At 42.2% G+C, this 5,608-nt stretch overlaps 1 long non-coding RNA gene across 1 annotated transcript; it reads left to right on the plus strand.

The window, feature by feature from the left end:
* Positions 1-1,949: 1,949 nt before the first annotated feature.
* On the plus strand, positions 1,950-3,695 carry LOC149128181 (uncharacterized). Its single transcript, XR_016229697.1, has 3 exons — positions 1,950-2,006; positions 2,643-2,671; positions 3,561-3,695. It is a non-coding gene; the product is annotated as an uncharacterized LOC149128181 (long non-coding RNA).
* The last annotated feature ends 1,913 nt before the right edge of the window (positions 3,696-5,608 follow it).

Genomic DNA, 5,608 nt, shown 5'->3' on the forward strand with positions numbered 1-5,608 from the left:
TGACTTGTGTTCCTTTATCTATAACTTACGGATTACACGGTGTGTGCTTTGATTTCATGTAAACATTTTCATGGGTGTTGGTTAGGGGAGTATTTGGCTCCAGATGAAAAAGGGGGACAGGGAGCAGGAGGTACAATGGATGTGCAACACCGTTTTGCTACCAAATTGGGGGGAAACCTAGCAACCTTATAAAGGGACTAGTTTGGGGTGAGCATTGTGGCTCATGCTTCAGCCATTACTTGGGACACCACATCCCATATTGGAGTGCTTGGGGTTGAGTCCCGCCTCTGCTTCTGATCCAGCTTCCTGCTAACCAGAACCCTAGGAGGCAGCAGGTGATGACTCAAATACTTGAATCCCTGCCACCCATGTTGGAAACCTGGATTGACGTGCTGGCTCCTGGTTTCAGCCTGGCCCAGAACTGGCTGTTTGCTTTTGGGGAATGAACCAGCAGATGGAAGATTTATGTCTCTCTCTCATTTTTTTTTAAAGATTTATTTATTTATTTCCTTGAAAGAGTTACACAGAGAGAGGAGAGGCAGAGAGAGAGAGAGAGAGGTCCTCCATCTGATGGTTCACTCCCCAGTTGGCTGCAACGGCCAGAGCTGTGCCAGTCCGAAGCCAGGAGCTTCGGGGGCCCAAGGACCTGGGCCATCCTGTACCCTCCCAGGCCACAGCAGAGAGCCAGATCAGAAGTAGAGCAGCCGGGACTAGAACTGGCGCCCATATGGGATGCCGGTGCTTCAGGCCAGGTGTTAACCCACTGCGCCACAGCACCGGCCCTCTCTCTCTCATTTTGACCTTCAAATAAAATTCACTAAATCTTTCTTCTTTTTCTAAAGATGGTAGGCCCATGGCAGATAATTAGGGGTTGCTGTGAATAACTCCTTAGAGGTCAGACAGAGCTCTGCTTTGTGCCTGTCTGTGATAAAGAAAGCAGCATGGACTGAGGGTGCAAAAGGAAAAAAAGGGGGAAAAATTGTCACCAGACTTTTAAGATAAATCAAGAGTGCTGTAGCTCTGCGATCTTAACCAGGTTCTCAAATGGAAATAGCAATATTATGTTGCCCCCTGCTGTCTATTTTTATGATTATTTTCTCAATTCATTTTTTTTAAAGAAACTAACATTTATGGTTTTTGAAGTATAAAAGTAACATGCTCATGGTAGAAAATTTCAAAAATCATGTAAGAGTATAGAGAAGAAAGTTAAAAATCCTAGCCTTTTGGAAAATAAAAAGCATAAATTTATATTTTGGTTGAATTTGAGAAGAAAAAACAGGTAAAACTGAAGAAATTGGTATATTACAAACAAATGCATTTTGACAACAGCATGTTTGTTCTTAAGATATTTCTCTTAAAAAGTAGACCTTAAGAAGCTTAGGGTTACTTTACTTAACTACTCATTTCTTGTTTGGCATAGTTTACATTTCCAGTTAATAAAAATGAGAGAAAAACGAGGTCCTCCTACACATCCTCTACAGTAGCTCAAACTAAAACCGACAAAACAAATACTGGGGAGGATATAAAGCAGTTGAAACTCTTGATACATTGTTTATGGAAATTCAAAATAAGTCCTACCACTTTGGAAAAGTTCAAAAGGTTCTTCTAAATTTAAACATACACTTATCATAGACCTCAGCAATCCTACTCTTTGCAGGTTACCCTGGAGAAGTAAAAACATTATTCCACAAAGACCTCTATGCAAATGTACCTAACAGTTTTATTCATAACTGGGAAGCAGCCCTGTGTCCACCAGTGTGAATATGTAAACAAGCTGTGGAATGTCCATACTGTGAAACCCTGCTCTGCCACAAAAAGGAACATTGACATGTGGTCGTGTGGGAGAATCTCAAGAGCATCCTGCTGAGTGAAAGAAGCCAGACACAAAAGATGACCTATTGTATGTTATTTATAGAAAATTCTATGAAAGACAAAAAGTACTGAGGTATCTGAGGTCCAGGAGAAGGCTGGGGTTTGACTTCAAAGAAGTACAAAAGATTTGGATGGTAAGTACATTATTATGTATTTGTCAAAACTCATCCAATGGTTTACTTAACATGGTAATTTTATTTTTATTTGGATTTAAGAAAAAGAAATTGAGGTGAAATTGAGTTGCTGTATGAGTATTATGTCTTTATAACGAGAGACCAGTTCCTAAGAGATTTCTCTAAAATTATATCACAACAAAGCTAATTAATAAAGCAAAAGTAAAGATACTAGAGAAAAAAAATGGAACAAGAACCATTTAATGTAGAAGAATTTAAGAAAAAAAGGACAAGTTGTAGTTGAGACAAATAGAAATCAAATAATAAGGTGGTAGACCTAAAGTCTGCTATTTGAAGGATTTTAAATGTTAATGGACTAAACCCTCCAAGTAAAAGATTGTCAAAATAGATTTTAAAAAGCAATATTCTGTTTAAAAGTAGAGATAGGTCGGAAGTAAAGGAATGAGAAAAGATGTGCAAATAGTAAGGATAGGAAAATGTGTGCTTCTGTTAACACCAAAGTAGACTTGAAGCCATGAGTATTGCTAGAGATAAAAAGAAGTATGTATAGTTGTATAGAAATGCAACTGATTCCTGTATGCTGATTATTTGCGTTGGTATTTTGCTGAATTCATTTTTCTGTTTTTTAATATTTAGGTTGTTTATATATGAAGGAATTTCAAAAGGTTAGTGAAAAGTGGAATTAAAAAATAAAAATGTAAATTTTCTTCTCAACATAAGCTTTATCAAGTTCAAGACACTTCTCTGAGCAATGAATCCAACCATTTAGTCCCATCACTGGAGAACTGAGGACCCTGGGAAACTAACACTGTCACTAACCAAAGACAACTGGGCACTCTTAAAGGTGCTTTTTGATCTTGGGAAACAACATGATGACAACAGGACGCAAACCAGGACCATAAGGAGGATGTCTAATAATTTCCCAGCACAGCTCACAAAATTGCCCTTGTTTGATGAGAGGAATGAGCAGAAGCATTATCATTGTGGGGAAGGACTCTGTTGTCAAACTTCACTGGGCATTTTTTTTTTTAAACTTTCTCACGCATTTTGGCCCTCAAGAAAGTCGTTGGGCAAAACGTCAAAGAGAGATGTTGGCATTTCAAATCAGTGCCTAGGTTTGATACCCAGTTCCACTTCAGACTCCAGCTTCCCACAAATGTAGACTCTGGGAGCAGCAGTAATGGCTCAGGTAACTGAGTTTCTGCCAGCCCATGTGGGAGCCCTAGATTGAGCTCCTGGCTTCTGGCTCCCAACTGCATCCCCACCAGGGGCCGTTGTGGGCATTTGGGGAATGAACCATCAGATGGGATCAATCTCTTTCTCCCTCCTTCCTCTCCCCTTCTCTCTCTCTCTTTCTCTCTCTCTCTCTCAATCCCTCTCCCTCTCCCTCTCCCTCTCCCTCTCCCTCTCCCTCTCCCTCTCCTCACATGCAAATAAAAAATGCCTTGTTTGGGGGAAGGTTTTGTGGTGCAGTAAGTTAAGTTACTGTTTGGGATGCCTGCATTGCATATTCGACTGCTAGTTGGAGTTCTGGCTACTCTGCTTCTGATCCAGCTCCCAGCTAATGCACCTCGAAGGTAGCAGACGATGGCTGAAGCACTTGGGTTCCTGCCACCCACGTGGGAGACCTGATGGAGCTTGTGTTTCCTGGCTTCAGCCTGGTCCAGCCCTAGCTCTTGTGGCCATTTGGTAAGTGAACATGCAGATGATGCATGCACTCCCTGTCACTGCCTTTCAAACAAATCTTTCGTTTTTAAAGATTTATTTATTTATTTATTTGAAAGAGTTACACAGAGAAGGAGAGGCAGAGAGAGAGAGAGGTCTTCCATCTGCTGGTTCATTCCCCAGTTGCTGCAGTGGCTGGAGCTGTGCCGATCTGAAACCAGGAGCCAGGAGCTTCCTCCAGGTCTCCCATGTGAGTGCAGGGGCCCAAGGACCTGGGCCATCCTCCACTGCTTTCCTAGGCCATAGCAGAGAGCTGGATGGGAAGTGGAGCAGCCGGGTCTCGAACTGGCACCCATCTGGGATGCCGGGACTGCGGGCAGCAGCTTTACCAGCCATGCCACAGTGCCGGCCCTCAAATAAATCTTTTTAAAAATATGTTTTAAGGCTGGTGCCACGGCTCACTAGGCTAATCCTCCGCCTAGCGGCGCCGGCACACCAGGTTCTAGTCCCAGTCAGGGTGCCGGATTCTGTCCCGGTTGCCCCTCTTCCAGGCCAGCTCTCTGCTGTGGCCCGGGAGTGCAGTGGAGGATGGCCCAAGTGCTTGGGCCCTGCACCCCATGGGAGACCAGGAGAAGTACCTGGCTCCTGGCTTCAGATCAGTGCGGTGCGCCGGCTGCAGCACACTGGCTGCGGCAGCCATTGGAGAGTGAACCAATGGCAAAGGAAGACCTTTCTCTCTGTCTCTCTCACTGTCCACTCTGCCTGTCCAAAAAAAAAAAATATATATATATATATATATTTTTTTTTTAAAATGCCTTGAACATCCTCCTAAACTGTTGCCATGATCTTTCCTCTTGACTGGTCTGCTTTTGCTTTGATTGAATTATTTCAGCATCTTGGTAGCCATTGCTATAGTTTGCTTTTGCTTCAGGATTGTACTAGTAAAACCATCTTTCATCTCCTTCTTTTGAAGAAATAATTCAGGATCTTAATACTACTTAATACTACTTGATCTTGATACTACTTGTTTCAAAGTTTCAATGAAAGCTATGCTCTTATCTGCAGCTTATTTGGGCACAACAGTTTTGGCGCCTACTGAGCAAAGTTCACTGCACAGTAATTTTTCAGTCAGAATGTGTAAGCTAAACCAATTGGGATGTCTATGTGTTGGCTTTTGTTCCTGCTATTAATCATTGGGCCTCTTCAGTTAGGGTCTGTAAAGGTCATTTTTTTTTCCTTATAAAGTGATATGGATTGTTTATCGCTAGTTTGTTTCATCTTCACATCTTTTTTTTTTTAAGTAACTTACTATATAATTATTATAAAAAAGAATTATTTATTTATTTTAAAGGTGAAGGAAGAGAGAGTGAGAGAGAGATTGATTCCATCTCTGGTTCACTCCCCAAATGGCCGCATATACAGGGCTAGGCCAGGCTGAAGCCAGGAACCAGGAACTCCATCCAGGTCTCCCATGTGGGTGGCAGGGGCCCAAGTACTTGGGTCATCATGCACTGCCTTCCCAGGCACATTAGCAGGGGGCTGGATTGGAAGCAGAGCAGCTGGGACTAAAACTGGCACCCCAATATGGAATGCCAGAGTCATAACAGCAACTTCACTGGCTGCGTCACCTTGTCCTTTCTTAAAATGAGCTATCCATTTGTAAATGTGGATTTTGGGGAGCTGTCTCCGTAAACTTTTTATAAGACTTCCGTGATCTCACCATTCCTCTACCCAAGCTTCGTCATAAATTTGGTATTTGTTCTGTCTTCAGTTTCAGCAGAGTTCATGTTGCTCTGATGGTGCTTTTCCACATGTCTTACTCTTCTCAGTGTCTCAAACTAAATGTTGTTCAGATGTTATAATTAGGAAGTACAACTTTATTTCAGCGCACACATTTTTTGAAATCCATGCATAGTGTTTTCATAATGCCCGTTTTC

Source organism: Oryctolagus cuniculus, chromosome 2, assembly GCF_051225735.1.
Source record: "Oryctolagus cuniculus isolate XC-2025 breed Fujian yellow rabbit chromosome 2, ASM5122573v1, whole genome shotgun sequence".
NCBI lineage: Eukaryota > Metazoa > Chordata > Mammalia > Lagomorpha > Leporidae > Oryctolagus > Oryctolagus cuniculus.